Source organism: Accipiter gentilis, chromosome 29 (genome assembly GCF_929443795.1).
Source record: "Accipiter gentilis chromosome 29, bAccGen1.1, whole genome shotgun sequence".
NCBI classification, from domain to species: Eukaryota; Metazoa; Chordata; class Aves; order Accipitriformes; family Accipitridae; genus Astur; species Astur gentilis.
Window position 1 is genome coordinate 11663812 of NC_064908.1, and position 23017 is coordinate 11686828.

Below are 23017 nucleotides of genomic sequence, written 5' to 3' on the forward strand. Positions count from 1 at the left end.
ATCGCTGAGCTCAGGCCAAGCTCCCTTCCTCAGCACATGGCACAAATTTTAGTCCTTTCCAAATAGATGCTGATGAAAAATCAAGGAAAAAAAAAAACCAAACCCCAACCTAAAAAAAACCTTTTAGAAGTTTTTACAAATTATTTTTCCAGCAAACACATGCTGCTTCTCCAACCAATTACAGAAGTGTTCAAAAACCACTGCGATCAAAAATTTTAGTAAATCAGTGATGTATCTGTATCAACCGTTTATGAGCACACATTTCCAATTTCTGCGTTAATTTTTTGACGTGCTGTGTTTCACAGCAGTCATTCCCTAAGAGAAGAAAAGAGGCTTTATTGGAGGGAGGGTCAGAAATGTTGACTAATCCCTGGTGAAGGCATCGGATCCTCTTTGACTGCTGATTTCATAAAAGTAAATCTTGCTCTGGACATCTCTACTGGTCTCAAAGGCAATAGGGTTACTGTACACAGCACTAGTAAGTCTCCCATTTTTGTGTGTAATTCTTCTCAGAATATTCTCATGATGGTCCTGGTACCTGCCCACGTTACCTCTCTCCCAACTACATAGTCCTGTGAAATTCAAATCAAATGTGTACTCAAGGCCAAAAACTGAATGTGAGATGTAACACAATTTTTCCAATAAAATCTGATGGGGACTCAGAAAAAGATGGTTCCCCATACAATGAACCATTCACTGTCTCTTACTTCAGTAGTCCTTTCACATACATTCACAAAACACTGTATTTCATTGTCCACACCCAGAAGCCTAAACAAGATAGTTAAAGCCTGTGTGTAAACTGTGGAAAGAAACTTGCAGGATTTGTTTTTGGAGCATTTGCTAATACTAGCTTTTCTGCCAACAGTTGTTGAATCAAAATTTAAACTAAATTTTTCTCCAATAATTCTCCACCCACTTACCTGACTTCAAAAAAATATGCCATATGACATGAGTTCCAGGTAAGAGTTCAGGCCTGTTTTTGTTTTATCTTTTTGGGCTCACCCATCCTCAATCATACTCTGTTGCAAACATTGAATGATATACTGAGTCAGAAGCAAATGATAACATGACAGAACAGGGAAAATGTATTTTAATCAGAAAGACAGCTTTAGGTTGTGATCTCTAACAAGCAGGACTAAAACTGAATTCTGTGCCCTGTGGTATCTTCTTTTATTGGATAAATATTGATAGCAATTGAAATTTTTTTAAATGAAAGGAACAGGGAGAAATCAAATTAACACTGAACTGCTGTGGTTTTATGCACTTACAAGCTCATATTACAGATTAATTTCAAACATGTACAGAAGATCATAACAGATAGACAAATCTGGGAATATTGTGATATTTATGAAAGCATAAAAAAGACAAACTAATTTTTTGGAAAATATTAGTGAATTGCAAAAAATATGCTCATTATTACCTTGGGACAGAATTGTTACAACATAGGTCATTAGACAGTTCCAATTTAATACCTGTGTCAGTTCACACAGTGCTAGGAACAATCTACTTTGTAGCAGCATATTTGAGATAGTGAAGGCTGCTCTGAATATGAAGACATGAACAGGGGGGAATTAACAGTACTGTTAGTGTAGCCTGAGAGGTCTTTTGCCACGCACATAGTGCAGCCCATTTCAGTAACATGCAGTTGGGAATGCAGTGAGCCACTGGAATATAACTTACAAAACATAAATGGCCAGATGATATTGCTTTGGGGCAGGGAAACAGATACTTGATTTGAACAATTTGGGGAGCCAGGAGAAGTATTCAGTGCCTGTGGCTGGAAGGAAGTGTATTTCTCACAGAAAACTAATCTTAGAGTAGAACGATGATCAAAAGCAGCACCCAAGAGCACCTCATGGAGATAGCCAAGCCAGCCAGCTTGAAAAACAGTACCAATTTAGTCACAATGAAATGCATCCTGCTGAAGACAGCTTATCTTATTTAATGTTAAGACAAAGATGAAAAAATGAAGATTTATAGAGAGACTATAATATCACAGGGTCAATCCTTCAGGGGACGTGATTGTAAAGGTGCTCCATTCTTCTAACTGATCCTTTTAGGTCAAGTAATTTCCAGTGACATTCTGATACTTCTTCACTGAATAGCCTTTCCCTACATTTTCTGTCTTTTGAGACTGTATGCACAAGATTTCACTGGCACAGAAACAAGTCTGTAGTACTTTTGTCTTTACATCTGCATTTCTTTGATTCCTTTATGACTGTAGCCAAATACAGGTCAGTTAATTCTAGTTCACATTGAGTGCTATTCTTGCAATCTTGCTAAAACTTTGACTCTTGGGCTACCATCTTATCTGCAGCTTTTCAGTTGATTTCCCACTAATTTGCAGCAAATCATTGTCCCAGTGCATTCACTGCTTCATACTTGACAATCATTTGCAAACAGACTTCGATTTCTCTAAGAGCATTTGTTATATAGAATCACTCATTTCCCCAGAAAATATCTAAACTATTGCTTTAAATATCTGCTATTTGCAGCAATTCATGTTGCCTCTGCACTAATATTCTCCCTTCCCTGATGCGATTACTCACAAAAAGAATAAGGGCTTTAAAGCACTGCAGACTTTTGGCTACTTGTCCAGTGCTTATATTTAGGTGAGAACACTAATTTATATGGTTATACATTGACCATCCTTTCCCAAATGTTATGAACACTGGTATGACCATGTTCAACCATGCTGAAGACAACATTGCTTTGAGGCTGGATTGATCGTGATAATTGCAACATATGTTAAAATGCAGGGAAAGTGTCCACTGTTTTGGCATCAGAGAATGCAGAAGCTCATTCTTAACCCAAGGGAAGTCTGACCTAAATAAACAAAAGCAGAAACTGAAGGTACAAGTTTGCAATTACTGCACAGATGAGCACTACCGAGAACTTCAGTGGAACCAACTGCACATGTAAAGACAGTAAAGTTGAGGCCCCGTGATGACCATTAAAACATTAAATATCACACCAAATACTAAATTACAAAAGCATACTTGGCAATTTTGGAATTTTTAAGAGATGATCCCCAAAAAGGAAAAGGAAATTTCCTCTATTATTTGAATTTATTACCATTATTATCATCAGGACATTTCCCAAGGGTTGCATTCATTCCCTAAATGAAGAAATAGGAAGCAGCTGTTTGAGGTCAGACCCACTGGGCTTGGGTACTGCCTGTACTCAGGAAGACAGTTGTGACAGATATGCATGTAGCCTTTCTTTAACTGTTCTTTTAAGAGCTAAGTATGTCTTGGCACTATTTGCATGACTTGGAAAGATGACAGGCTTAATCACAAACAAGAGGTAACTGAGCAAAAGTTGGTATTTAATAAAGTTATTTCAAACTCTCTTATCACATCAGTGAAAAGAAGCTATGTGCCTGTTAAGGTATACATGAGAGTGGAGCCAGATGACTTGGGTGCTAATGCAAGGTCTGCCATGCTCTGAAAAGATGACCTTGATCAACTCTTTCCCTGATCAATAAAATAAATGTCCTTTGCAAGGTAGACATCAACACACTGATAATATACACTAGACAAGAATTTGTTGTTAGTGATAACACAAATATTTACAAAGATAATCTATGCAAAATTCACTCAAGAAAAATCAAAGCTTCATCAAAAAAAAGTAAATAAACAATAATAACTATGCCAGTACATAAATATTTTCCATCCAAACTGCTGGTGTCAACTCTGTGACACAGAGTGACTTCTAAAGTTCATAAGTATCTTTGGCTTTTATTATATTAGAAGTTTATGAGACAAAATGTGGCTTTCACTATGTATCAAGGTAGGAAGAGTAACAAGGAAGGCCATACCAAATTCCTGAGGACGGAGTGAGAATGTAAAGCTTGCTATTGTTACCGAAATCCAGAATAAAATTCCTTAACACCAATGTGATGTTACAAAGCAGGCTCTTCGTTTATTGCAGCGCTGGATGCACAGGGGATAGTTCCACGTAGCGTGCATGCCACAGCTTCAGCACAAACAGATTATATGGAGTAATAATTACATATTAATCAGATTAATATATATGCATAAAAATTATTATTAGTGATTATCATAGTACCGTCTACATCCAATCATGTGCAATGATGAATTCATTTGAGTCAAAGGGCAGCTTCCACGACCACCGACCCACTTGAGATTCTGTTGGCTGTCATTTAAGTCCTTGTTCTTGTCCTTGTTCTTTGACCTTAAAGCTTTGTGCAATTTCAGTCACATGTGATCAATTTCAACATTGTTCTCATCTAGTGTATAGGAATATCTAGTCATAAGAGCAAAGAACTGCAAAACTTATGAGTAAACACTAGTTAATCACTTAACTACACTTTTGTAATTACCTCTATTAGCTAGTCCCCCAACTACACTTTTGTCTATTGTTTGAATCATAATGTTAGTTCTTAAACACAAGATTCAATAGAAAATATATGTTTTCTATGGTTATACCTATCATGATTCATTGTACTAACACAATTACCTATAGTTACAATTTTAACTTGTAAGTACAAAACTGATTTTTGTATTGTAACACTATGTGGGATGGTGTAAAGCTTTTATCAGCATGTTGGCATTACTCATAAGTGGTTAATCCATAGGTGACACAGGGAAAGTAACAACTGCTGTAAAGGTTTTATACCATGCGACATCAATTTGTATCCTCTAAGTGCTTGGGTTCATAAAAATACTTAAACACAGGCTTCTATCCATCCCTAAATACTTACATGCACTTTACTGTAATCACATTTTTAAGATTATTGATGTCAGAATTACAGCTAATCACATTAAACACATCCTTAAATGGTTTGCAGGAATAGTTTCCCTACTGAAGCTTAAGTAACAAAACCAGCAAGCAAAAGTCCGTAGTGCTTATCCGTTCTATATGAAACATGTTCAAATATAACAATAGCCATTATCAGTATACGCCCTACAGTGATGAGGATTCCCAATGCTAATAAAGACTGAAGGGTGGATAGTTATACAACACAAACAGACATGAGCACACCTAAGTACCATTTTGTTAGAAAACATGATGCAATTTCACCCAACTATCATCTCAAGGGGGTTGGCCTGGGAGGAAGGTAGCCTACATTACCCACAGGATTGCTCTACATAAGCACTCCCTTAGATAGAGACGGGGGCATCTAATGAGCATCATAGTTGAAGAATGTAGCTCTCCACAGAGAGTGATAGCAACGTTCCCTTGGTCTCTACCTTGGTATATCAAGTATGGTTTGTTTAATAAGAATCTGTCTTAATTTTTGGTAGGAATTTGATGGCACTTGCTACCCAAATGTCCTCATTTATGCCACATTAAGACCTCCCATATACCTCCTCCACACCCCAGCAAAAAAACCATGGACACTCCATAATCTTTGATGCCCTCCTGGATGAAGTGTTGGCCCTGAAGGGCCCTGCCGTAAAAGGTGCCTGAAAGAAGCGCTTCTCCGAGTGAGATGTTGCTCCCAGAAAACATGTTCTGTCACTAAGAGACATGCCAACTGGTCACCAGAAATGGACCACTTGCCTAGCGTAAGCATGACACTACTCCTCTGCAGGAATGTACACCTGTCACATAGACATACCTTTGTTTGCTGCTACTAAATATAAAGTCTACTTTCTTAGGAAAAAGGAGAATAACAATTTAACAAGAAGATCCTTTGGTACCTAACTACTTCCTTAAATGATTCTAATTAGTGTGAGCCATGCTGTGCTGTAACTAAAAGATAGAGAAATGGTTTAATGAGTTTAAGCAATATTTTGTCCTGACTGCACATTTCATCCAAAAATATCAAAGCACTTACAGAGAAAAAGAATGAGATGGGGCCTTAAAGGTAATATAGTCTTTCTCTAGGGCACAATAAGTTATACCAAAACCAATACAGTTTTGTAAAACAGGCTTGGCAAAGAGTATAGCACTTTGGGGCGGGGGGATTACACCAAAATTAAACATTATGTCAGCAGCAGAATAAGATATCAAAGACAGGGTTCAAGGCTTTCTAATACCCAGCCAGAAGCCTACATGACAAATTTTACATTTTTCAGCTATCCATACCCAAATACACAACACCCCGATTCCATTATAATTCCTGCTTTTGGATGAAGGCTTCTATTCTGAGGACAACAGTGAAAAATTCTTTCCTAGGGGAAGGGGAAGGAAAAGAGAAAAGAGAAAAGAGAAAAGAGAAAAGAGATTACAGCTCAGTTTAGTCACTCAAGCTTCAGGCAATGCTGTCAATTAGTCCACGAGCTGTACCTGGCCTGTTACCCATAACAAATGTACACATGCAACCCCACCCCAACATAACAAAAGAGAAGCTTTACAAGGATTTGCATCCATGGAGTTGAAGGTAGTGGGTTTGATAATCACTGTCCAGTGATTAATTTTTGCTAAGGAGAGATGAGACCCCCTGGCTGTCAAGGTAACCATGTCCAACCTTTAAAGTAGAAACCTGGTTGCAATGGCTGTCTTAATCCTAAAGCAAAACCCTGACACAGGAAGACACTGTAGAAAAATGTGGCAGAAGAACCTTCAGTTATATACCCTCTGGAAATTAAGTAAAAGCTGCTGTTTAGCCACATTTATAAACATCGTATCATGCATACCATCACTGGCATTTCTGTGAGTGAAGGTAAGCAAACATATAGTCAAATTAGTATTTAAGATAAGTATTCCAATCAATGTTCTATCAACAGCATCCATAAAAGACCCACTTGAGGATAAGCAGACACACTGTGTCCACCAGTTTGACTGGCCTTTACGAAGACAGTTCTGGTCCACTGACATAAAAGAGAGAGGAAAAAAAACATTTCTATTCAAAGCACCCCTACAAGAGAGGAACAGCCCTGTTTGTACTTTGGGTCAAAAAAAAAAAAAAAAAAAAAAAAAAAAAATAAAATCTCCCAAACCCCCAAACCTTAGAGGAAAGCTGTCTATCCACGTACCAGAAATCTTGAGCTGCGGTTGAGAAGACGGGAAATGTCTAAAACAACTAAAACCTACCTGTTTGTGCCGGCCCTAGACACTTATGTCTCTAGACTCCAAAGCATATCCTAAAATTGTTTTAAACTAATAAATCATGGTCACAGATTAACAAATAGGGATATTTAACCTCTCCATCCAGCTTTTGGGGATAAGCAGAAGATCAAGTCATTAGAGAAAGTCAGGAATCTGGCTGATGGAGAAAGGATCATTTGCTTTGCAATTCTTAGCCTCTGCAATCAGCTAAAGAGGTGAAAGGTTCACTGAAAGAGCGGAGATAGAAGCCAGACAGCAGAGCTGTTTGACCTGCACAGTATTTGTACAGACCAGCCAAGTGGTTTAGTGTGAGAGTTGGAACTAATCTGTTCATTTTCAAGGAAGAACTAACTTTGGATGTTGAACCTCAGGTTCAAGAGCAATATCCCAGCAGCAGAGGGGAGGGGAGCTGGTAGGTACAATAGATGCACATCCTTGAAATATAATTCTGGCTTTCTCGAGTACTAACAAAGAGTCTTTTACAGTCACTTTTGCCTAATTATTGCCTCACTTCTTGGTAATGTAACAAGAAACATGGCCAAGGAAAAGCAGACTTGTGAGAATTTCCACTTGACTCCCCAGCTCCAATCTTGCCGATTTTTAGTGAAAAGTGTTAATTAGTGTCTCCCTCTTCTGTTTTTTCTCAGAATTGCCCCCTGACCAGATGGGATATCATATCCAAGTTGTCAAAGACTGGCAAGGACCCACTGCACGGTTAATTCCACATCACTCACAAGAGTCCTCAGAAATGTCCTGCCTGATCTAGCAGTTCATCTCCACTTTGCACCCAGGCACGAAGAGACAGCAGCACAGTCCTACCAGCCCAATTCCTGGCGCTGCCCATTTTACCTGAGGCGTCTATGGACACAGCAGAGCAATGGAATGAGGTGGTGCTGGATCTTCATAGAGCTCTGATATCATTTATATGGCAGTGAGGGGGAACACAAGCTCCTTCTATGCTCGCCTTGTGTATTGCTCAACGCACTGCACTGTGTCGCTAGTGAGGTCACGTCATAAAAGCAGACCAAAGGAGCAGAGGGAGGCCTTTTTTCCTTGCCTTTTTCCCAGCATTTCCGGTAGGAGCCCATACACCTCTACTCATATCCTGCATTTGGCTTCTTCTGGGACCAAAGGGAAACCTCAAAGCAGATGGGATTTAGCTTACTTACATTCTCTATAGCTAACTCAGATTTTATTAAACACAGCTGTAATCCCAGACTTCTTCAAATGGGTTAGCTCACTTCTTACATTGCTTCTGTATCTTTAGAAATCCAGGCTTAGCAATAATTTTAAGCCAAAAAAAAAACCACCAAAAAAACAAACCAAAACCAAAAACCCAAACCAAACCAGAGTGAACTTGTCAGAAGCATCTAAGTCATGAATTTAACAACAACAACAAAAAAAAGCAAGTTTGTAATGGAGCCCTAACCAATCCTTTCTTATTTCCAAGTTCTTCACATCTTTAATAGGGCAGTGTAGTCAACCCTGGACTGAGACTAGAGTCCATCAAATAACACAGCAGAAGCAAAATATACACTAGAGTAAGACAGGATAATGTAAAACTGACTACTCCTTATACCAAGTGCCTTTTCTGCATTCTCTAAAACCCAGGAGCACCCTGTTATCTCCTCACAAGTTTGAGGCTCTCTTAACATCAACAGCAGAAGAGCAAATTCAGTTTAAACCTTCTCTCTTGCTCATAACCATCTTTCTTAGCTTAGATTTAAGATTATCTCCCTTTCAGAGCTAGCAAACAAGGCAAACCTTCCACAACAGAATAATCCAAATCATTCTACATTGAAATAAGGTTGCTTACAACTTATTTATATGACAGCACAACAACAGAAATCATGTGTGCTGCTTTTAGTCTGAATACAATTTTTTTTTATCCCCATACTTCTGGAGTGCAAATTGTATGACAGTATTGTGCAAATACTCCTCTAAAAGTTCATTTACAAAATTGAACTTAATCGAATGCACAAGTTCAATTCACAAAAGAACTGACATTTCTTTTTTTTATTATTTTTTGCACTATCAGTCTCAATAATTTAATAATAACTATGTTTTCAAAACAATAGTTTTTTAACTTTTTTATTATCCCAAACAAATGGCAGTTGCTGTCTATAATAAGGAATGCACAGAAGCACACAACTAAAATGGGGAACTAAGAAAAAAAAAAAAGAGTTCCTCTGCTTTAATCTGTCATCTCGAGAACAGCCCTGATTTTGTTAGAGTGCAATTAGGTTTCTCTCATCTAAAGCAATTTGTAGGGCAAACATTTGCATTATGAGAGTTCTTTCTACTGTTGTTTTAAACTGCATTTATTCTGGCAAAGGCAGTGCCTCCCACAAGGCTGAATTCTAAAACTGATGCCTAGAGAACAGAGAGAGGACGCAGAACCTATATGGGTATCAGATTCCAAACATTTTATTTCTTCTTTAAAAGCTTTTTACAGACACCATTATGCAATGAGGATTAGAAGTACTCATGTAACAGCCAGTGCTTTAGTATCCCAAAACGATCATGTCCAAGATTGCTCATTACAGTTAGGAAGTGATTCAATTTTGTAAAGCCAATAAAAGATACTCCATGTCATGAATTCCAGTCAATTATAGCCAAATTCATCCCATGTCCTCCTACTGTGGTTTTCCACAAGCTCAACGTGGTAACTGCTACATGGTAAAGTTTGTATCTCACTACCTGTTGCTGAGTAAAAAAAGAATATTAAAAAGAGCAGTGTGGTGGGAAACTTGGAATTCAACACATCAATCATCTTGGTTTTCAACTTGGCATTTGGCCAAGGTGCAGAAGCACTTACGGACTTTGCACATATTTCTCTGATAGCATTATGACTCCTCTTTTTCTTTTCTTTTTTTTTTTCTTCTGTCTACATTACTAGTGTCTGTTCCCAATTTGCTGCGTAATGACGTGACACAGGGCTTAGGAACGTCCCCTGGAACAAACTACCAACCCCCACCGCCTACTGCAACTAGGAGACTCGTGGCTCTGACTTCATGGCACCCGGGACTAACAAGCACTGAGCTACTGCAGCAGCCCTGGCAAGAATAAAAAAGCAACCAGACTCTATACGTCCGCCCAGTACTGAGGGGGAAGTGAGTGAGGACAGATTTTCCGTTCTATAGCCAGAGGCCCATCTTACGGGAAATTTCAGTCAGTAAAAGCGAAATGTTACTGGAATGTTGCCTTCTTGAGCTTCCATGGAATTTTTTATTATTATTAAAATTCATCTCTTTCCCCACGGGGCTTGTTTAGATGTTGCAGATTGCATGAATTCTGCAAGATGCAAAAGGCCTTCTGTCTGGCAGTGTCACCTGCAGACAAATACCTGTTTCTAATTAGCTGCGGGTGTTCCCCAGCCTGCCCACCCCCAAGCCAAGCCGGGATGAAAGCATTTGGCAATAACAATGATATTGTCTGCTGAAACAAGGTGTCAAATAACTTCCTTTGCATTCAGAATATCCCATAAGGTAGCTGAAAAAGTGAGCTGGAGCATCTCAGTTCTTTGTAAGCAGCCACAACGTGAATAAACTGTCCCCTGTAGGCAGAGGATGCTCAGCCCCCACTGAGAGACTACCACGAAATGACACTGAGCCCCCATTAAAACAGTGACTGCTCTTCCTTTAGCTGAGGCAGCACAGAAAGGCTTCGTGAAGCCAGAAAGCATCTTTCTTGTTTGTGTCACCTCCCTATCCATGCTCCCAGATGTCAGGTGCTCAAGACAGGGCTGCAAGGGGGATATTAACCCTTGAGGCATTGGCTCTCCTACTAGCACAGAGTCCCATGCTAACAACGTGAATGCAACACGACTCATTTCAACACTCACATTTAGGTGGCTTAATAGTCATTTCTAATCAGTCAAGAGTGTGAGCAGGTATAAGCAAGCCTATGTCCTATTCAGTGGAGGTGTCATAGCCCTACAGTACTGAAAAACAATAAGGTAAGAAGCCCCTGAGCAGGCAGCCAGGCAATGATAGCAAGACAACTAGGGAGAAATGCCCTTTTTATTCTACGGGGCCTTCTGCTATGAGCTGCATATGTTTAAAGACACATTACAATTCAGGAAGGATAGTACAACAGATTTTACTCCTTTCAGCAGCTGGTTCAGACACCAGAGACGTGGATTCAGGGGGTCTCAGACCAGGGCCTTGGGGGGGGGGGGGGGGGCAGGTACAGAGAAAATAACAAGCAATACCTCAGTAAAACAATTTGCATCTCCAGGCTAATGGACACTTGGGGAAGTTATTAAGATATAATCTTGGAAGCGGCTCTTGGCACCTGCGCCTGTTCCAACACTGTGGTACAGATGAATAAATTAAACCTCCGTAAAAGAGGAAAAAATTATTTTACATTTTTTACGTCTACTGACAGACAAAAGCAAACAGGCCAGTAACAAGGGCAAGGAACATACAAAATGTTCTGAGTTTTTTAACTCAACTTGTTTCCTTTCCAGATGCTGACTGTAAAGGATACAGTTGGTATAAGAGCTATATTGAGGGGAACAAGAGACGTCTTTCAGGTTTTCTCTTCTGAAAGCAGTCCAGGGAATTAATACTTCTTGTACTGCTTATAAAAAAAAAAAAACAACAAACAAACAAACAAAAAAACCAAACCAAAACAAAACCCAAACCAAACCAAACCAAAAATACACCAAAAACCTCTTGTACATAAAAGGCTCAGATGATTAAAAGCTACGGGATTTGCTTGCAGAGGCCTGAGAGTCCCTGTGAACAACATTTCCTAGGGTCAAATCCAGCCCCCCCCCCAATTGTGGCCACTTTACAGCCTGGTACACAGCAGGCGTTACACTGTGCTGCACTCTCTTCTCCCACCACCAGCAAAGAACTGACCTGGTTTGTGCCTGTGGGCTGGCCAGAAGGTTCAGCACAGGATGGTGGCGGTTCAGGCTTATACACACATGTATGTATATACCTGCTTATTTTGCATAAAGACATCTGCTCTTCCCTTTCCCTTTTTGTTTCCAGTCCTTATACTTCTGTTTCATTTAAGGACAACGCACTTTGACAAGGTGAGAATGTACCAGATGCACTTAATATGAAGGGAATTTTCTCTCCAGGTTCTGGACTATCTGATGGTCAGACCTTTTCTCAAGGCAGCATTGAAAGTAAGCTATTTGTTCCATAATTAACTATTTCAGAGACAAGTTACTGGGCTGCCTCAACTGCTGTCTGGACCTGGTTTGGCAATTCCCATTTTCCTACAGAGTCTAATGGAGTTGCTCATGTATCATATCTATTATTTAATTTTATTTTTTTAACAATGAAATTAAATCTCTTACCTCATTAAAGAAGAATCTGATGAAAGGCAAATCTATTTCAGAGCGAGTTGATATATTTACTACAATGGCATAGGACTGCCTGACCTCCAGGCTGCTGTGGATTTAATGTGGGAGCCTACAAAAACTTTAATGTTTTTACTAGGCAGGAAGAGGTTGAGAGAAAGGAGAGCACTCAAGAGCAAATTCTGCTCTTAAAGGGGTGTAAATCCAAAATAGCTTCCTCCCCCAAATGACATTACTTCAGGTTTTCATCGGTGTAAATGAGCTTGCTTCCTAAATAACAGGTCAAAAGTTTGATGTTCTAGACTGGAGGAGAGGAAGTGGTTAATATTTCACCACACCGTAAAAAGCCAACTGTGTCAATAGACTATATTCCACCTAGAGAAAGAAAGTTTCTAAATGTGGTCAAATTTTACATCAGAAATGCATAGGTGCAGCCTCCCATATAGTATCAGGAAACACAAGACAGGACATAATACGTCAATGTAATATTTTTTTACCTCAAGAATATGAATAATGCAATCATTGAAAATGTGGCTTAGGGACCCTCACAACTCAGGGTGTGCAAATCTCAAATTCCTTTACAGGTTAATAGGTCTATTTGGAGAAAACATCAACAATCTGGACACTTCTACAAAGCTTTCTCCAAACGTCGCCGTGTCAATTTGGCTTGGAAACTAGGCTGAGCACAGCATGAGATCCAGCTCTCCTCAGAGAACTATGGGACTTGCTAGGCATAATTTGAATGGTTTCCTTTGCTTGCTAAATGCAAGCTGCACAGGAAGTTTTGAGGACTTAATAAAAATGACTATAATTCATTTAGTTTTCCAAGAAGTTTGTTGATGAAAGTTCCTTATCACAGACCCAACCTGAAGTCAATTATAACAGCTGGTCAAAGGATATGAAATGACACCACCTATGCCATGCAAGTCCGAGACCATGTACGCCACCACATTAGAAAGGCACTTGGCTCTTACTATGACCTTCCAGTCCTGGATAATCTTCAAGTATCATATTGTGACTTAACTAGCTGTCCCTCTCACCAGTTCATGACAGGTATTAGCCAGAGAGACAACTAAAGAAACAACATTTACTGGGAGCAAAGGCTTACATTCAAAATGGCAATATTAAGGAGAGAAGGAAGCTTTAGAAATCAACTCAATGTTTCTCTTATCCTCAGAACCCATAGCACACTCAGCAACCCCTGAAGCCTTATGCCCAGGATAAGCTTGTCCAGCATGTGCAACTGACGCTAGACAGCTGCCAAAATCTCTTTGGAGAAACATCCTACCTCATTCATTTTACACTCTTTGCACAGTCAAAATGCTTTCATTCCTCATACCTGCAGTGGAAATGACAGGAGCAGGCCCTCAGTACCTTCTGTTCCACCAGCCAGGCACTGTGAAGCCATATGTATCCTCATTCTACCTGAATTCAGGATCCAGGGGAAGGCTCAGGAACAGCTGGTAAAAATGCTTTCTGCTGCTTCATAAACTATCCCTGTATCACACAGAGCTCTTGCAAACAACTGCAGCCTCTCAAGTATCTCCTTTAAAAAACATGCAACATGGTTTTGATATCTAGACAAACTGCAATTTAAAAGTTGTGAAAGCAGCTTATGGCAACTAGTGCTAGACTAGACTGCAAAGGGAGCAATGAACGTGAAGGCATAGAAAATGAAATTTCCATACAGCCTATTTAGTAACAGGTTGCCTCACAACATAGACGTCACTGAAGGTGTGTTTCAGAATCCCAGGGGAGTTCTGAAGCCCTCTTTGAGCACCACTGTGGTCCTACTACCAGAACTAGGGAATTTATACGCACATAATTGAGTCAAGGTTAAACTGTCATATATACCATTGGCCTGCAGTACAGACATACCCAAAGGCTCCATATAACTGTCTGGCTCTTTCAAATAGAAAGAGAAAATAAAAGATAAAGATACTTGCCAAATACCAGAAACTCCTAGAAAATGAAATATTTTCTGAACTGACTTTTGGCCTGTGCTTTCCCCTTTTGCCAGGGGTTTGGGCTGCACCTGCGCCAGATATGACAGTTCTGTGTGGGTCCCTTCACAGAGCAGGCAGAACAGCCCTGCACTGATTACACAGACTTGTCTGAGTTTCCTCAGCAAGACAGCTACAGATTTTCCATTGCCCATGATCATTCCTAACTAGCTGTAGTGACTTCCCTCAAGTTACTGAGCACTTTCAAATACACTTCAAGCACAAAAGAAAGGAACAGAGCAGCTGAACTGGAGACTGCTAATAAATAAGTTTTTTTGAAAACCTGTGCACAGATCTGCAAAACTCATCCTTTTATATCAGTTAAGAGAAGAATGTAAATGAAAGAGTAGCATAATTTTTCTAAGAATCTTTGCAAATTTTTCCACAGTGAAGACTGGGAAACTCTCTGTATTGACAGTTACTGTGTTCTTTTGAGATCTATAACATCAGCTTCTTTATAGAGTCTTCTAGGTTAGCCCTGCCCTAGAATAACAGTGATTTTTGGCCTTGCAGCTGTATGATCTCCGCTGGAGAGGTTACTGTTCACAGACCCTAATGTATTCTTGGGATGCATCTGCACAGCAACATGTAGGTGCAAGTTGCTGTATTGCTTTCACCTTAGCAACACAGATAATGGCTGTAATAAGGAGATGGCAGTGGAGGATTTGTCTGTAACTGAAGTTAGCTTTGAGAGTCAACTGGAGACTGTAGCTATATAACGTGGCATCCCTCCAGTACTAAAATCTGTCATGTATTTTAATAGTCCTTACTATTCATGCCACCCAGTTTGAAGCTCACTTGAAAGCTATGCTCATACATAGTACAATTAGCTCTTTGTTTTGCTGGCAATATGTGAGGACAGAAAAGACAGGTGGACTCCTTTCAAAGCAGCTGGAACAGCCCCACAGTTATGGCATAAATGACATTCATAAGCTGTCTAGCTACAGAGTTTTCACGAACTTGTAGCACAGGATAACAGAAATAGCCCAATCATTTAAGTGGCTAATGGTCACCCTTTAATGACTCTCTAACTCACTGAAGTTTCAAATGTACTTGATAAACATGGCTTTGGCTCCTATTCACACTGTCTGGCCAACATTTACTACAAACAAGTTTCTGGCAGACAATCTTGAACCATCTTCAATTCAGGATTCCCTTGTGATAAGGAAGGGGGATGTAAGAACCCTTTTAATTGTTCTTATACCTTGTGAGCTCCAAAGTAGGAAAAATACTGGAGACCTATTGTTCAATGTCACTGAGCTAAGCAGCAGCAAGCAAAGTGATGTCATCAAAGGCATCAAGTCTCTTTCTTGGAGATATTTGGATGACAAGGCTATGTGGGGGACTGATTTCATTTTGTAAGAATCCCAGCTATAAACAGATTATCAAATTATTGTGACAGACAGTAAGCCTTTGTGAGAATGTTTACCACTGAGTTCCACAGGCCAAGATCTGGCCAAGCCCGTCCTTTTGAAACATAACCAGTGAGTAGAGACTTCCAGGCATCACATTCTGCTAAGTCAGGTGCCGGCAAGGTGGGCTGGAAGCTAGAAGATGACTGTGGAAAAGGTGGCAGAGGCAGGGGTGGGTGGGTAGGGGGAATGACATTCTTTCCTGACTCTCACTCAAAGAATCAAGTTTGGAAGCCAGAGGACAGCAAGCCAAAGAGCTAAACACATCTGATTTTGCAGAGGTGTTAGCCAGAAGAGTCTGAACAAATGGATCTGTGTCTACAAGACAGGTGCCTAAGGTGTCAAGCTAGAACTGTGCAAGTGAAGATGTTTAGTTTGAGCTTTATCTACTTCAGATTATTGTGGCAGTTTTTTTCCTAGTACATTAGTACTATTCTTTGCCTTTCCAAAATCCTCCACCTGAAACCCCCGCTGCATTTTGTATAGTTACATATAGTTACAGGGAGAAAACAAGGTAAAGACCAAATGACATAGATAAGGTTACATACAGTGTCTGTGACAGAGCCAGAAGCAGCCAGCTCTCCTTGCACCCAGGAGGATGCCTCAGCCAAACCAAATCCTTCATCACTTTGCAAGTCTGCAATGGAATGTGTAGCTTCTGGGCAAGGCAGAACTAGAGGGAAACTTTCTTTGGAATGGACGTATCTGGGAAAAAAATGTTTCAGCTTTTCAAAACGGAAAAAACCCAACAACCCTTTCACAACCTTTAAGTTAAAGGATACTTTTTCCTAATGACTCATGATAACTGTCAGATCCTGAACTTGCAGACACTTACACATTCAGCTGACTGCAACCCACACCACGAAATCTGTTTCTTTAGTGTCATACTGGCTCACTGGGACCCCAAGCACAAGGGAGAATGAAGCTTATGGGCTATTAGAGCCAGCAGGGAACAAACACATCGCTGAAACCAAACTTATTCCCTCAACAAACCAAAATACTTCCTCTAATATTCTTAGCTTGAAACGGGCATCTACACCTCTGCATAGCTATTTACCTACCTGTCTAGAGCTTCAGAAGGATATCTAAAATCTGGCAAAGAACAGATCCTTATATAAATTTCACTGGCCCCAGTTCTGCCCTCATGAGCTTCAGTCATATTTGCCCTTTTCATTCTTATTAATGCCAAGTAACAACTCATTCCCTGCCAATGATGGCTATGTTCATAAATATTTACAACAACTGACTGAATGAAATCATACTTTGTTCCATCCACCCATCTACACTTAAGTGTGTCAGAAAGCCTAAACTATTACACTGCCAAATACAGAGAACTTCATGAAATATAAAGCAATAGGGTTCAACTTTCCTCAAACAGAGTTCAGCCAATTTTCATCAGCTGCAGCTCTAGTTTTGTACATAGATTACATTTAGGACCTCATAACATCACTTGTTTTCTTGGTATACTATGAGATACCCGGACTACCTGTTTTGTCTACTCTGGTTGCTATGGTTTCTCATGGTTTAGTTGAGAAGTCCCTTCTGAACTTCAGAAGCTTCATACACATAGCCTTACCCACCCTCCTCACACTGCTCCCCAAAAGACCTTAGCCTCACTAAGCTTTCTGTGTCTTGTGAAGGTTTGATGCTGATTGTCCAATCTCATACGTAAGAATGGGGGTCGGCTATTTAGTCCATTCTTGCCCAGCCCAGTGCATATCAAATTCAGCCCCAGCTATGAACTGTAATGAGCTTCAGCTGTCTGACAGTTCTTTATCCATTATGTTTGTATGAACTAGTAGATTGGTGCTTTCTCCAAATGAACAGTTCAAGTACAGAACACCACAAGCACTGGATTTGGCTTTTTGGCCCAGGGCTTTGGGTTTTTTCCATAGTTTATTTACAGCCTGAGGAAACTTTGGGATGGGAAGAGGAAGGAAGGAAATCTACTCGCATTTCATTTTCCTCACAGCAAAAAAAACAGGCCTTAAAGCCAAACACTGATTCTACTCCAGTAGCAGCAGTTCAGTTTGTTTTCTTACAGTATCTCTCTAGAGACAATGAGGCTTTACCCCTCTTAGTTTTGTCCTGTATTTCTAATTACTAGTAAGACTGGGTTACCTTTTTTTTTGAATACAGCTATTAGATATAAATAGATTCATATAATTTCAACAGCTCTGCAGTGTATTCATTATTTCTAGTTGCTGATTCTTTGCATTCCTGAACCCTGGACACTGAAATTGCCTTTTAATAAAGGTTTTGGCTTGCTGCATTTAACCGCATTGATCCTGAATGCAAATAAAGTTTCAACTTCCAGTTTAAAATGTGACGCAATGTTCTAATTCCCAATATTTGGGGGGGGGGGGGGGGGGGGGAGGAAGGGGGGAGAAATCAAGAAAAGCCCAAGTTCTTGAAAAATCAAGAGAAGACCAGTGCTGGAATTCACTGAACAAAGTATGCCTGTTTGTTGCTTGTTTGCAAAGAGGAAAGCTTCACCCCAGTACAGGCCACTCATTTTCACGTGTATATATTCCTTGCCTGCCTTCCTGCCTTATCTTGTCTTTCAGATAACAGTAATTCTTTGTTATTCCCTGTAGTGATAATACACTTCCTAGGATTTAGATGAAAGGTACTTCAGAGGAAGGCATGCTATATCTTCAGTATATAGATTTTATGCATTTCAGGTTTACTTCTGGTTTCTTTGTTGCTTCTCCTTGTTAACTCAAACAGAAAAATCATCAAAAAAAGATGTTAAATATGATCAAAGTTCAGAGGGATGAGGAAAAACAGTCTTGCAATAAATGAACTGATTACCCCCAAGACATAGACAAATCATTTAATATTCTTTGTGTCTGAGTTTCCTCATCAGAAATCCAGTGATATGTGTAAGTCCTTTACTTCTTCCAACTTTTCAGGGCAGGAACTACCTTACTTTCCAGGTCCTCTGCACATAACACAACAGATTAAAACAGGGCCTGTAGTAAGACAAATACTGACTAAAATCAATGCAATTGAGGCAAAATTTGACCAAGGGTGTTCAGTACATTAGCCCCATCCCAGTTATTATATATAAAGGCTCAAATCAGAATTAAGTTCAGCGTCAAAAAGAAAGCATCAACCACATAAACCCAAATTTTCCACAAACCTGGGATTTAGTGACATATTCACATATGATACTAAAGGCAGGATACTTCTGACTGAACATGAGATTCCAGTATATCCCTGTAACTGGTATGTTGGAATAGCTCCTCCATGTCCAGCTACTGTGAAAAGTATTTATGAAGCATGCTGAGATGGATTAAAAAGGAAGGGAGGCGGAGGGAGCTAATTGATTGGCCTAATGCAGCTTCTCCATCACTTTCCTATCCCTATTTGGAAGGAACGGGAGCTTTCCAAATATCTGCATGCAGGAGAGGCTGTAGGTCTGAAATCTGCGTCAGAAATCTGCACTCTCGCCCACTGCCTTGCCAGACACAAACTGCCTAGTGAGAATCGAGTTGTTGTAGGACCTGCTGAGTTTGTTACTTGCACTGCAGTGTTTAAAACTGATGCAAGGAAACCCAGGGGATATTAAGCAGAGCTGTTCCTTCCCTGTCAAAATGTGTAAACATGAACAAATATGGGGTCAGTCTGGAGAACATCAAAGTCAGGTAACACTTAGCCCAGTGCAACACCCCATAGCTGTGGGGGGACTGAAGTGTGAAAGAGTTCTTGTTTTACATAGCTGCTGTGAAACGTCATGCAGCCTGGAGTTAGAGCATATGTTGGCTGTGTTTCCATACCGTGAACCTAAGTCCTCCTTCTAGCTCCCTGGAGCCAGATTGTTTCAACCTTTTGTTTGCTTTAGAGTGTCCTTCTGTCCTGCTATTCTTGAAACATCACACACCACCCTGCATGCCAGATGCTGCTAATCTAGCACTGCTGACTTGATCCATATTCTGGCCTCATGGAGAATGAAGGAATCAGTCAGTCAGTTTGATGTTGTACACGGAACAGAGACAAATGAGGTGGACACACAATTCTCCCAAACTGTGTGGGTATCCACACAGAAACATCTGCTGCTGCCTCAGCCACAGACACTCCAGCCTCCAAACACATCAGCAGATTTACTCTTTTCATGTCTCATAGCCCTACTGTGAATTGCAGAGGCATGAAATTGTGGGGCAGATCTTAATCTTTACTGACATGAATAATTAGATTGACAAGTCCTGTGTTTATAGACTGTTTATATGAGGAAGGTCTACAGAAGAAACTCTGCTTGGATTTATACTTTATAAGGATATGACATCCTATAGTCCAAGTATGCTGCAAATGTATTTGTATTTGGGGCCAGATCTCTACTCTGATACAGCACAGCTGATTTTGGTGAAGTCATGCTGAGTAACAAGCTGGACTTCTCTCATTAGTTCATCATTTTGATTTGCCCTTGCTATTTTAAAAGACCTGCCTGGGGTTTCCCATACCAGATATGACCTCCAGGCTGCCTTTTCTCTGTGATGACACAATAATCTCTAATTGCAAACCCTTGAGAAAATTTTGTGAGAACATTATGCACCATTCTTAATCAGCCTTCCCCTCATACAGCTCAGGTTCAAACCAGTTGGCTCAGTGATTCAGCTGCTAAAATCAGCTAGAAGACTATACGGTTTTGTTATTATAACAGAAAACCTGAATCCACACACCACATCTTTCCTCCAGATGGGGAATTCCTTCTCTACAAAGCTTTCTTTAAAATGTTGATTAGCAGTTACTTTATAAGAGAAAGGAGAAACTGCTTTCTTTTAATCCTCTCTAGAAACCAGAAGTTTTGGGTTTTTTTCCACAGTGATGGTGGGCTGCTGCATCTAGCGGGTATATCTGGAAGTCAGTAATATTATTAATTCTCTGCAGAAGTCCAGACCCCTCTGACAGAAGACTCAGGTTCTCTGTGAATCCCAGAGGTCCTCAATGGGCTGGATGGACAGAGCAATCACTTTGACAAATTTTTTTAATGCCCTGTTAGAAGAACTGGATCTCCTCCCACTTCATCCCAGCAACATAATAAAATAAGTATGCATTTCCTTTACCACTTACTCTTCCAGGAATGAAGAATGCTTTCATCAGGACACAGAGATGAAGGCTTTTCTTGCATCTTTTGTGTATCTTCCACTGGAGAAGTTAGACCACCAGAATAAACACACTGAGCAACAACTAATGATCTGTAACTGTGCATGTACAAAGCCCGCTTGCCTACCTAACTCCAGTGCTTTCTTCTACATCCACTGTCAATTGTCCCCTCCATAGGATGCGTACTGTCACACAGCTGGTGTCTCAGAGTCACCATTGACAAGTGAATGGAATTCACATATGAAAAACACTTTCTTAAATAAAAAAGCTGTAGGGGAAAGGCTTATGTATTCAGTAGTGTTCTCACTCTAGGAGGGTATATCTGCAAAAATTCAATTGAGTACTGGGGTAAGCTGTTTATCCTATCCTATTATTTCACTTCATTACCTATGGCCAAGGCTCTAGGGTTAGAGCCAATAAAGGATTTTGATGCTCACAACCTAAACAGAGGCCCTGCTTCAGGTGTCTGCCTCTTCCCACTTCCTACCCCCCCCCCCCCCCAAAAAAAAAAAAGCTATAAAGTCTCATTTTACTACTGGAAATTACAAATTAGGTGAAATCAGTTTGGAAAATTAATTCCAGAGGATTTTCTCTCTAACTGAAACAGATTTCTGTGTGGACACCATTGGGAAAGCCACATTTAGAGTAGGAATGGGTGGGGACTTCAAAGATACTGTTAGAAGAAAGAATAAAAAAGTTTTATAGCAGAAAAAATTATCACAGAGACCTGAGACACAGAGTACAGCCTATGTGTAAAAGTAGAGAAAAACACTTCTGGGAGGGTTTCTGACCCTTTAGACCAACGCATTATTTCAAGATGTACCCATATCTTTACCAGGTGCTTGTTAGAAAAATACTCAGATTTAAATCCTGACTTAAAAGACAAACTGGCACCAGAAAATGTACACCTATATAAGAACACAAACCCAGTATAACCACAATCAAAAGAAATACATATAGCATCTGCTAAGGGAAAAAATAGCCTCCCCCTCATACATCATAGACTTCATTTGAATGATGAAGAGAATCAGTGGCTTCTAATACACCAGAGACAAAAAAGTGGTTCTCCTTAAAAGGGTGATGCAAAGAGATTTGGAAAGCAGACAAATTACAGCTGGAAATGTCCCTGTGATACACCACACCCTGCCATATGACATGTTGAACTTCAGGTTTGTGCCTGTATTTATTAAAAAAACCACTGCAATCCAAAATCTTAAAATCCATAGACATCAAATGAATTTTGAAGTTCAGTGTATTCTTAAGAATTTTGCTGAACTGGGGCCCATATCACATAGTTTTAGCAGGTGTAGAGATGCAAGTGCAATGCCTAATTGTAAACCATTTGAAATCATTGGTGACAAAGGATAAATATGTGTCAAAATGCATTAGTAAACGTTTTCATGTAATCTTAAGGTGATGGTCATATTCAATAGATCATACTAGCTCTCTCTTACCATCATCCCACATCTGTGAATAGCCTAACATTCTATAAAGATGAATATTTGGTTCTTCTCACTTTATTTTTGTATATTAAAAACCCGCTGAATTTATACAAACAAATCTCTCCCCTTGCACAGGAAAAGAATAAAACCTCACTATACAAACTGAAGATTCCCAATTGCCCGCTTGAGTTGCCTGCCCTGGAGGGAGAGCAAGTGCAATTAATGACTTAAAGCTTCTTTACGGCACCAGTTTGGTATGAACAAGCTTTATTTCAAACTAGAACCACAACTTCAATCTTCATCCTGTCTTGTACCTTACCCTTCCAAATACGTACACACAGTTCCCAACTGCACTGTTTACAAAACAAGTTGTTCCATAAGCAGCGGAACAAACTGAGTTCCTGTCAATTTGCGTCCTTTGTTCCTGAAATCCCCCCTCTGCCCTTCCCTGCCACAATACTTCTACCAAGCAGAAGACGTCATATTCTCTTCCTATTTAAGACCTACAGAGCCAGACTGGCCAGTCACTACATACGTGGTGACTGGCCAGCTGACTGTGATGAAGCCCTGTCACAGCTGAATTCTTCCTGCCTTTCCATTAGTGGGCGCACCAGTTTGGCTATTCTGGTCTGCATATTCACTGCGTTCGTGAATGTGTACAGTTTTACTAACATCAAGACTTTCACACCTCAAACATCTGATCAGAATCTTGCA